The following is a 12,107-nucleotide window of genomic DNA, read 5'->3' on the forward strand; positions in this document are numbered from 1 at the left end:
ACCATTTACAAGAGATGTAGCAGATAGGAATTGCTCAGCTTATAAGTACCCTTCAAAAGGGTGAAAATGCAAAACCATCACTCTTAGGTTTGCCTAGAAAATTTGAACTAAAGTTCTTTCTTTTCCATTTATACCTAGGCAGTCTGGGAGGAGAATGTTAACCACTGGTCTCTAGCAGCATATCCTGACTTCTGATCATTTATATTAAAGAAAAACACCCATTTCAGAGAGAGTGCAAGACTGAGTGGAAGTAGAAAATACCACACCCTACCTTAAAAAAGGTAAGAAAGGTTTTCCTGCTGATGCTTTAACAATGGAAGTGATGTCTTCCTTTAACAATTCATTATGTTAAAGGCAGAAATGAAAACTTAGAAAACTGAACGCTAAAATATTTATTTAACCTGCATATTCTAACTTAGAAAAAAGGATTCTTTTTGTTTTAAAAGGGAGAATGTAATGCATGTGTTCCTGAGCTTAAAACTATTTGTTTTGTAGCTTTTGTGTGTATTGTGGAAAAAAAATAATATGTAAACCAGAAAATATAATCTTTCATGTCAAGCACAGAAGTTTTTCTTAGCCATGCAATGTGTTATGTAGCTTCCAGTGCACCATGCAACTCCCCTTTTGCCAGGACATGCACAGCGTGTTTGCAGAATGCTGGGAATTGGTGCTAAGGAGTAGTTCTGCCATTTGTGCTTCTGTCAGAACAAATCTGCACTTTCCCTTTCTGCTGGGTTTTGGATTGACTGATTATTTATAAAACATTTGCAACTCTTCTTCCTTAGATGCTTCAGTTCTAAAAAGTATTGGAAGAAGCTGAAAACAGTTAAGACATACTGTACCCCGCATGTTTCCTCTGAAAGTGGAGTGACAGCAACGAAGGATTTTTTCCATTCAGATTTTCTTTGCACGCCCCCCCAACCTTTTATTTCCTTTTTCTGTAGAGAATGTTGAAATTCAGATAATTTCTTTCTATAGCAGCCATTCTGTAACATGGTTCCAGGACAAAATGTGTTCATCATATTTGCAAATGCTCTCCTCTACAGGACATATCTATAAATTTTGGTTTGGACTCTATCTAACATAGAAATATATCTTTGCTTTTGTACAAAGCAGTATGATTCTGCTGTTTGAAGCTGTTGTGGTTTTAGAGAATCTGTGCTGTCTAATCCATATATCACCTTGTAAATTCAAAAGACTACTGGTTACCTAAAAGTCCTGACTTGTGACTGTCTTGCCAAAATGTTTGTGCAGCTGGTGTTTTATGTGGCAAGAGAATGAATGATGAGCAGGTGTCTTTGGCAACTCTTCTGAAATGATCAGCTGAAATACATTGGCTTGCTGCTGAGAAACAAAGGTTCTATTTTCTTGAGATAGTTATAGTAATTTTGACATTTTTCTCCCATAAAAATGTTCTACACCTCAGCTGAGGCTACAAATGTGTTTGTGACATACCTGTTTGTGAGATAGGGCCTGATAATGTACTACATGGTCTTATTTCTTCAAAGCAGAAAGGTAAGAAATGCGCCACCACCAATGGAAAATGCTCTTTGAGTACAGGATGCTTCCTACCTGCTCTCTCTAACCTCATATTTCCATGCCATTTTTATGCAAGGATTACAGATTCTGAACTACCTTCTGTTTCCTTTGGATAGACCTAATTTTTGCAAGCAATACAGCCTTTTTCAAATAGCACATTTTATATTTTGCTCAGAAGGATACAGTACCCATTGGCTTAAATGACAGATGTTCGAAGAACAGTCTGTGAGGGTGGTCAGGTACAATAGCATGTAGATTGACTAATACAATTTTCATAACTAAAATATGCAAGATATATGTTTCTGTCTAGAATTTGCATATAATATTTCTTCCAAGAGAATTAAAGCTGCATATTTTTTCTGACAGTGTACCCAGTGTTCTTTCGTAACCACCCACATATCCTGTTGTTAGAATATTCTGCTTTTTACTGCAGAAAAAGTCCAAACCTTTTTTAGAAAGTAATTTGCAGTTAGTAGAGATTTTGCTTAATCCATGAGATTCTCTGTATATCATTTGTGAATGTAGTGTTAGTCAACTTTTGAACAAGTTTATTGAAGTCTAATATTTTGGGGTTTTTCTTAATGCAGACAATTTTTTTCTAGTTCATTCCACCATTTCACATTTTCTAAGCTAAAATGCTCATGACATCAGACTCACGGTTACTGGTGATCATATCCAGCTATTCCAGAGACTTCAGATTTCCTTTAAGGTATTTTCCACTAAAGCTTTTTCTTTTTTCTTTTTTTTTTTCTTCAAAAAAGTGGAAGAACAAGAAATATTTTTCTTTTATATTCTATTAAAGGTTTTTTTTATTTCATTTGCATAATCCAAAGTTTTTCCCCCTTTATTCTGCAATTTCTTGTTCTCCTGTTTTTTATGTTTGCCCAATTCACATTTATTTCTTATAACACCTGATGACTATGGATACATTTGGTTGTGTCCTTTCAGTCACTTCAGAAGAAGTAAAAATAACAAAGATTTTCTGAAATGAGTCACAGTTGAGTAATTAGCTATGTAAGGAATCTATTTCCTATTTTAATGAAGAAAGGGCTCTGCCAGGAAGACAGAGACCTTGGTTTAGTCAATGCTATGTTGTAGCATTTGTTCATGATTCATTTTCTAGATTTTTAAACTTCTCTTGTGTTATTCTTGCAATGAGTTTTAGTGATAAGCCTCAACAGGAAAAGTCCTTTGATTTGTGAACCCTCTACATATTAATACGAACAAATTGGTTGTCTTTTCAAATTTAAAATCACAAAACCAGCCAGGAAGTCTCTCACTGTAGATGGACTTGGACTTCATGCTCTTCTGCAATTCAACCTTCACTTGTTTTTGTGCAGAGCAGTGTCGTGTCCTTGTTGCAGCCCAGCAAGGGAGTGACTGCACACACCTGAGAAATTTGCTTATTCAGTCCATGGTTTGTTCATCTGGTGCCTCTGGCCATGCAGGACTGGATCCTGGGGTAGAGGAGCTCAGCAGGATGGCTTCATCCTTACACTCTGGAAAAAAATCCTTACACTGTGGAAAACTCCTCTAAAAAACTCACTTGTGCTTGCTGTAGCCACACCTGTCCCCTGTGCTGTACTTAGAAAGAATCAATGCCTTTGTTGCCTCCATGACCTGAGAAGAACAACCAAGAAGATGGCCTGACAGTTGCAGCAATCTGAAATGATGTTCACAGATCCACGGAAAGTATTTTATGATATGCAATTAATTAGTAAGTTGAGCATATCACATCATCTGCAGCAGGATTTGAAAACTGGGGTGGTTACATCCATCTGCTAATATTGTAGGGCAATAATTACAGTAAAAATGCTCAAGATTTTGATCTGAAACCTGTACTGTAAACATCCAATAATTGTTTCATATACCATTTGGGGAGTCTGCTGTTTGGGTGTATTTCTCTCTGTGGCCATCACAAAGGGCATTGGAGGTTACCAGCTTCTGAGTGTAGACACCTGGTCCTTCTCTTGATAAGAGTTGTGAGATCCATGCCTCCTATTTACCAAGCTGGAAATCAATAATGTTTTTGAGGTTTAGAGATTTTGCTCTTTTTTAACTATTACTGGCAGGAAAGTGGGAGGGCAGTAAGTAGATCTGTTATAATATGGAAGCTACACCTGACAATGTTGGGATCCTCCAGAGAGCCTGGAGAGAGTGAAGCAAAAGGCTCAAGCTCCTTCTCCAGAAATTTCCTCTGAAAGCCAATACCATCATGCTGAAGAGCAGAGTTATAGTTGATCAACTCCTTTTGAAATAATGGTATGACAGCTCTAAAGAAAACAACAATGAACAAAAGAAGTTGTCATGTGCCATTTTTCATGTTCCTTTATCTTCCCAATATATAACAGAACTGGTTACCTTTTGCATCTGCTCTGTTCCACGAGGAAACTGCCCAGTATGCAAGAACTTGTCTTGATAATTTTGCAATAATTTTTTCTGCTTTTACTTCCTTTGGACAAGATTCATGGTATATTTCTGTTAAAATCAGAGGAGTATTTCTATCCAGCCTCTAAATGCCTGTATGTTTTTGAATTTTTGTGCATAATACAGAATAAGAGCTTTAGGAAAATGAATAAAATATGTTCTAAGGCAGAGTTAATTCTTGTGAAGTGATTTGTTTGCAAGAGTATAGCTTGATTGTAATTAAATCTGTTTCTTTTTTTTGGTCACCAAGTTATAATTGGAATTGAAACTATTTTTTCCTGATATGATTGACTAGTTCTAAGCAAGATGTCCATTCTCACCATAAGTATTCTGGAACAACTTATATTTTAAAATGGGGTGCAAACTGTGAAACTTGATGATTCTTGAGTTTTTTTCCAATGTTTTCAGAATTTCTTTTGACAAGCCAGTATTTTCAGAAGGCCAGGAACCATGTTTGCAAAATTAGGATTAGTTTCTGTTTTGGTTGTAATTTTTGTGATCTTGCTGACAACAATTGACTCAGGTTTAGTAATTCTGTAGGCTACATTATTTTAATCTCTTCTATGCTAAATTCTGTGAGAATATTGATGAAGTACGGTAGGAAACATTATCTGAGGGCAAAAGGTGATTTATGCTTCCTCTACTACTTTTAGAACTGGGTCAATTAAAGGATTCCCTATGGTAATACTTTTTTCATTTCTGCTCCTACATTACAGTTTCAAAGTTCAAATTTGCATCTTAAGAGTACTTAGGAATTCAGGTTCATAGGATTAGGACAGGAAAAATTGACATAAATCCTGATTTGACTTTGCTAATGTGATATATGTGTTTGTGATGTTCTGCCTCAGGCATCTGACAGTGGTTAAATAATCTTAGAAAGTCAGGAAAACACACTCACATGCTTAATTTTAATATGATTTAGTGCTTTCTTGAGCTGAAAGCTCACTATAACCATGGGTTTCAGTGGCTGACTAGGATGGAGAGAAGTAAAGTTCTTCAGGAAATTCTAAAGAGAAAAGAAACCCAAGTATTTGTCAGAGCTAATTATGAAATGTCATGTTAAGTGCTGTTATGGCAGTGGTCTGTCTGGTCTGTATTCAAGGACTTAAAATCCCTGTGACCTTCCTCCAAACTACATCCAAACAAATCTCAGCTGAAATGCAGCTCATAGACTTAAGCAGCTTTTAAAAAGCTTCTTGGAGATGTGTAATGTTGTGAACTGAGAGTAGACAGAGGTGTCTCCAAGACAAGGTCCTTCTTCAGCTCCATCATCTTTATCCCTAGGTCAGATGGGAACTGAACACTCCTGTCATTGTTGGGTAGTTCCCACTGAGATGATTGCTTTTTATTGATAAAATCCAGGCTAAAACTATATCCTATAGTGCTGATTTGTGTCTTTTGTCGTTTCTATATTGCATATATTGTTGTCTAAATGAGACTTCTTCCCAAAACCGAAGATTGGTTCTGTAGATGGAGCAAGAGTACAAAAGATTTATAACCCACAGGCAAATTTCCCTAGAAAAGCTCTTCAAGGACTTTTAAACTGTTATTTTAATCTAACTATGTTTTACAGAGGAGAAAAGTTGTAATTATTAATGGCTGTAGTATTTTCAGATCTAAAAGATACAATGTGACATTATAATGCTCCTATGTAACATAGGTCGTAAAAGTATATTTTATTGAGCCTATTAGTGAAGTTGTTTATTCTTTGGTGCAATTTAGAGTATGGGAAACATGGAACTAGATAATGTAGTCTGAAGAAAATAAGCTCTTGTAAATCCTTGTGATTCTGCAACATTCAGGTAGCTAATACAGTGCTTATACTATAATACTGTTCAATACCATTAAGCTATCCAATATAGTGTTCATGTATAGCACTATTTGTTTATTATGTTAAATAGAAATGCTATTTATAATTAAAGTGTTTATTAAAGAAACATTTAACATTATTAGTTTCCATTAGTGAACAGAGGAAGGAATGCAGACAGTAAGAAGAAAAACACGTCCTGTACAATGTGACTTTCTTATTACAGAGTTCTGCAGTTCCTGGGAGTTTTGACTTACAGGTCCTTGTTATGAAGTGCAGCTATAATTTTCATATGTTAAAGACTTCTAATAACGTAATGTTATGACTGTTGTACCCTTACAATGCTGCTACTGCATTGTTCCAAATCAGCCTAAAATGTAAGACACTGTAGTGCATTATTCAAAGATAAGGGAGAATTTACCTCATGCTTGATTTCAAAATCTCAGTGGTGATATAAATGTGTTGTGCTATACTGCTTGTTTCAGTAACATTTGGAAAAAAACCAAACAAAAAAACCAACCCCCCGCCAAAAAAAAAAAAAAACCAACAAAAAAAACAAACCCAAACCAAAGACACCCACAAAAAACCATGGCTGCAGCTGAAAGTGATACTAACCAAAATGTTCGGTCTGGGGTAGTGGGTACTGGTGATTCAGGTACTGTAAAAATAAACTGGGGTTTTAATAGTAAATTAAAGAGACAGAACACATTTTCAGTTTATTTACAGAGGAAAACTCTTCCTTCCTCATAAATTGCTGTAAAGGATCTGTTTATATCTAAATCTTATGTCTAAAAATCTGACCAGGCTGGTCTTGCAGTTTTTTCTCGCTGCAAGTGGGTCACCCAGTGTCTTACATAATCTGGAGCATATCTGACACTTGGGATAACAAGACCCAAGTATTTGTGTAGGAATTCTAAGATATGGGCTTTTGCAGCAGGAACAGATTTAGTGCTTTCTTTATTACTTCCCTTTTCTTTTTTCTTTCCCATTATTACAAGCTGCAGCAATGATCAACTTAATTCTAGTATTTGAACAGGAGAGTCCTAGAAACTGTCTCTAAGAAGCAATACAGTATTCAGTTTATCTTGTCTTCCTCTTTTAAGTGTAGAACTGTTAATTTAATTGGATTTCTGAGTACCTTGTTAAGGTGAATGTATCTGCACTTCATGGATCTGTCCAGTTGTTTAATATTCTCTGTTTAGAAACTTTTTCTGATACTGAATTGAAACTTTCTCTGGCAACATTTTGTCACAGAAAACACTCAGCGACTCCTAAACAACCCTACTAATTTCATTCTTCTGTAGTCTCATTTCAAAAATCAATGTTTAGAACTGAAAGACAAAACTATCTTTAAGGATTCAATATGTAATTCTTCTATTCCCAAATTTATTGGAATTCCTCTGCTAAGGCATAAAACAAAGCTGCAATGTGGAAATCTCCAGTGATAGAAATATAGCAAGGAATTATGGAAAACTAGATCATGAACAAAATAACTCTTGTAGATTTCAGTGCAGGAAGTTGCTTGAGGGTAAATTAAACGGAATTATTCACCTGTGGTTTTGGTGTCTTAGTTTCAGAAATTGTTAAAAGAAAATAATACCAACTATATATTTTACTTCTGCTGAAATTATTAAATAGTCTGCCCTCATGGATTTGGACTTTTCCAAGGGAACTGGCCCAACAACTTTAGAGTTTACAGGCCTGAAAATACATTTTGAAAGACTGTCACGTGAAAATGAAAGGCAATCCTCATCCTCAACAGCTTAGTTACTCGTAATTCATATTAAATGCACAAGGGAAATTTATATAGCCTTTGTGATGTCTATATGAATTTGTAAATTGAAAAGCCTACAATTCAGTCCATTGAGGGACTGTAAGAATATGTATGAATGAAGAGATACTGAACTTTCTTATGGAAACCTTAATGCTGAAAAGCACAAAACATTTCCTTAGAAGACTGAAATGCCTCTTAATCTGTAAAGAAATCTGACCTGTGTTGAGAACTATTTACAGAAGCTGAAGTTAACAGTGCTTTCTCTGGCTTTAAAGATTTGTATTTATATTCAACTAACTAAAAGCTAGATGAACATGATCATCCTAGATCATTCCACCAATGATATTTATCACATGAGTGCAACAGAAAACACCTGGGCTGTTTGCCTTCCTTAGGGAGTACATGACTGTGTTGGAGTCAGCAGGATGTTTAAATGGTAAAAATTTGGGAAAGACTTTTTGTTTATACTAAAATAGATAGTTGAGTTAATTATGAAATGGGAGTGCTGATTTTTAGATGCTTCCACTAAATGCCAGTTTCTCCTTATGTTTTTAGGCAGCTTGGAAGAACTATGCCAATTCCTCCTTATGTTTTAAGAAGCTTGGAAGAACTATCCAATGGTAGCTCTTAGAAGTTAAAATACTGCTGAAAGTTTTCCTCATAAAAGTCATCATGCATCGTGAACTGCCAGTTTTCCGCTAATTTCATGGCCATGACTTCAGAAGTCCCAAAATCCACTAGGCAGTGATTTTAATCTTTATTTAGGATTCACTTGTAGCTAATATTGTTTAAATTCTCTATGCCTCCTTATTTTCCTCCCCCCTCTCTTCCTTCTGTCAGCCCTTCATCCATTTGCCTTAAAGGCCCAGGGTGGATGAGTCAGTGGTTCCAATCTGTATTTGCTTAGATACCAACTCCCTTTTAGGCATAGATAGCATTAGCATGCTTTATCTCGGTAGGTAGTCATGCTTTTTGAACAACTTTGACATCTGGAACTTTCTTTTATTAGATGTAGACTGCTGCATTCCTTTCTATATTAAAAAAAAAAAGGCATGATCTCTGGGTATACTTTTTAAAAAAAATCCAAGACACAACCCAGTTCTTGGCTGCACAGATCTCACCAATCCAATGAATAGACAAACTGGCTTAAGCTTGTGTGGATCCCTCACTTGAAGGAACAACCAAGAAACTTGTCTGTTTCTTGGTTGTTCCTTCATCTGTGGTCACTTGAACAGGGATCTCCTTGCCTTCCCGCCCCTCCCTGGTCCTCACCTGCTCTGCCCAGCCAGGGAACCCTGAACACCAGCCCTGCCAGACCTTGTGGCTCTGAATTTTACCTTGTGTGACTTGACAGTTTGGAGGGATGCTAAAAGTATATCTCTCCCTTGGTAATAGTATGTCTCTCTCCTTGTCTCTCCTAAAGAACAAACTGCAGATATCTGGCATAAGAAAGGCTGAAAAGCCAAAACACCTGATGAGAAGCAGACCTCTCATGCTGCCACCACAACAACAGCTGAGTGCTCGAGCAGGCACAAGCTGTTTCTGAAGCACCCTAAATGCCACTTCTGCTTGATGCTCTGGAGCTGCAACCACATGCCCAGATTAGGGGTGTCTCACTTGGAGGACATGGGGAGAGAAGGAACATTTTTCACCCTTCTTAATTCTCTCTTCATCTGTCAAGCCGGGAGAAACCTGGAAGGGGATCACATGATGGTATTGTTTGGTGTTAATTATTTTCTAATTAGCCAGAGCATTGAAAATGCTTCTGTCTCTTTAAAATGATGTGGTATTTTGTGCTGTGGCTACTACCAAGCGTGGAGTTATTTGAGTGAACGGAATAACTTCATGTGTGTTGAGGTGTGAGGTGACCTCATTATTCCTAAATCTGTTCCTGTTTTGTAGCACTCCTTATTCAGCTCCACTCTTTCAGCTGCTCAAGTGTTTTTATTTCTGCTCTGGTTGTGTAACAGATTTTTTTTTTTAAATGTCTGAATCATGGCAACATAAGTCGGTTATGTTGAACCAACCTGGCAGAAATTTAGCTGCTCGTAGATAAGACAATAATAGAGCAATATTAAACAGGGTTTGTGGCTTAATAAGATAAGAAGCAATATTTAACAGGTTTTACTTTGATGGAACACTGTTGATTAATGCAAGACGTGCTTCATTCCAACTGAGGCTTCTGGTAAAGACATTTAAAAAATTATCATTTTGCCTTTGCTTGCACAAAGTCAGCACTTCAGAGAAGTATTGTGTTGAAAACTCTGACAAATGGTATTCCTTGTCTGCCTTCAGAAGGGAGTGTCATGGGAATGTTAGTATGCACTCTGCAGTCTGTGCTTGCTCCAGGGCAGAGGTGCACACCTCCAGGGAGGTGCTGCTCCCTTCACCCCTTTATTGCTTTTGCTTTTGCTGAGGACTGTGCTGCTGGAACTGTTCATCTGAAAGCGGAGCACCTGTCCACTCGCAAGGAAACAGAAGAAGTCTTTCTCAAAGCTCACTCGGTGGGCTCCAGGCAGCCTTGCTAGTCATACTTAGCAGAGTTTGTTTGCCATACATTGACAGGTTTTTTATGCTAACTTGAAAGTTTACCATTCACACCTCCAGCATTAAAGGGGCACATGAGAAACAAGATTCCAACTACGCTGCTTGAGAACTCTCTCTCACCTCCTGAGTAGTTCCTGTGGGACATGTTTCTCTAAATAATGCATCCCACCTTTTGTACAATTAACCACTCATTAGAAACTTCCTGGCTCCAGTGGTTTTTGCCTGCTTTCATTCTCTGCCACTCTCTCTTGATTCCTTTTACTAGCTTCAATATTCTCTGCTGACTGCATGTAGCTTTGGAGCGCTTGTGTGAGTTGGTGATCTGTTGGGTTTTTAACAAGCAGGTAAGTTTTCTGCCAAAGTGTGCTTCCTGAGCTAAAGGTTTAGTGCCTATGCCAAATCTCTGCTTGCATTAATAACCTCCATATCTACAATTATATATAACAAGCTTTTATAAGTCCCACTGCCTCCATTTCCCATTGCATTAAAAATAAATCAAGATGAAATTTGTAGGTAAACTAAGCTGGCAAGAGGATGCAAAAATTTCAGTTTGGCATCGTGCATGGCATTGCTACCAATTCAGGAAAAACAAAGACCTTTTAAATGTCTACTGCATTACACTTTTCAGCTATTAAAACCTATTTTCATGTAAGAAAATTGAAGGAAAATACTTTTTCTCTTTAAACTTTGCATTGTTTGATTTTGTCACTTCACCTTTTAATCCTCTTTCATTTAATGTTTTGATGTGTAACAAAAGCTTATGTTTCAATTTTCATCTCTGCTTAAACAAAGAAAGGCTGTGACACTGGGAGCAGGCGGTTTGGGTGTGACTGAGATGAAGCTGATATTAGGAAGTTATTAGGGAGAGTGGCTTCTGCCTCTTCATTACCAGATTGCCACCACTTATTTTCATGCTTGTTGTCTGAGTGATGCTGCTTCACTGCTGCTGGTACAAAAGGTCCTTTGATAACCTTGTGTGACAATTAAACACTACTAATTGTCCTCAGCTAGGAGGCTGTTCTGTGGTCATTCATGCACCTCCAATTTTGATGCTAGATTAGGTAGTGCCTCTAGGAGAGGTCCCTCTCAACACCTGTGCTTTTCAGTATTGCAATATTCAACTCTTGGTCTCCAAGGTGAACCTTAGTCGTGGGGTTTGAAGTGCAAAGGACCTGAATAGCTGCAGAATGTGCTCAGGGCAGTGACCACAGCTGAGTCCAGGGAGTGTTTGCTCAGGTACCTGTGTAGACTTTCTAATGGTCCTGATCCCTGTTGTAAGCTCTTGTGGTCTTAATTAATCCTGGATATCCTTGCTGGATATTTTGGAGGGAGGCTAGATCCAGTGTTGTTCTGTAGGAGAAAGGCTGGGTGAAGTGATTTATTTGCTGAAGAGAATCTTGGTCTGTCAGCTGTTGGGGAGAAGAAAGTAGCCCTTATAGATGGGTCAAAAAGCCATGTATTTTGCCAGACCAGAGCAATTTCATCTTTCTATTCTTTTTTTTTAAGCTCTTTTTAATTAAACATTAAATTGGGTGAAAGTCATTCTCTTGGCTCCTGAGAATGTATCATTAGTGAAATAAAATGTGTCCCTAAAGAAAAGAAGTTGCTGAAGTCATTATTACATATAAGTCTTGGTATATCTGCCAAAACAAATCTGTATGATATACCTCAGAGGAGAAAGCAACAGGGGGATACTACTCTCAAGCTCTTTATTTTATCTTCTCTCATTTCCAGTTCAATCCCATTTGTTTGTGTTTAGGGGGATTATTCTGTATGTCAGTATTAGCAGTGCTTAGAAAAAGGGACTGCTAAGCAGCCTGGGATTCCTCAATGTCTCTCCGCACACACTGTTTTTAATTGACACCGAGGGAGACTCGAGAAATGAGATACTATTAAATGCAGTGTGTACAATAGATTAATTAAAATTTATCTCTGTTGAAGCTTTATCTTACTTCAAGAGTCTCTGCAGTTGATATGAAAATGCCAAGAACCTCTGTGTAAACTAGATGACAA

General features: G+C 37.3%; 1 protein-coding gene across 5 annotated transcripts in view; it reads left to right on the forward strand.

Annotated features, from left to right (window-relative positions):
* CRACD (capping protein inhibiting regulator of actin dynamics) overlaps nt 1-12,107 on the forward strand; it is a 129,289-nt gene that overhangs the window by 59,313 nt on the left and 57,869 nt on the right. For all 5 annotated transcript variants that reach the window (XM_030948506.1, XM_030948510.1, XM_030948509.1 and 2 more), the window contains exon 2: nt 139-281. The gene's annotated coding sequence lies outside the window, so the exon portion shown is untranslated. The remainder of the gene's footprint in view (nt 1-138; nt 282-12,107) is intronic.

Source organism: Camarhynchus parvulus, chromosome 4 (assembly GCF_901933205.1).
Source record: "Camarhynchus parvulus chromosome 4, STF_HiC, whole genome shotgun sequence".
NCBI lineage: Eukaryota > Metazoa > Chordata > Aves > Passeriformes > Thraupidae > Camarhynchus > Camarhynchus parvulus.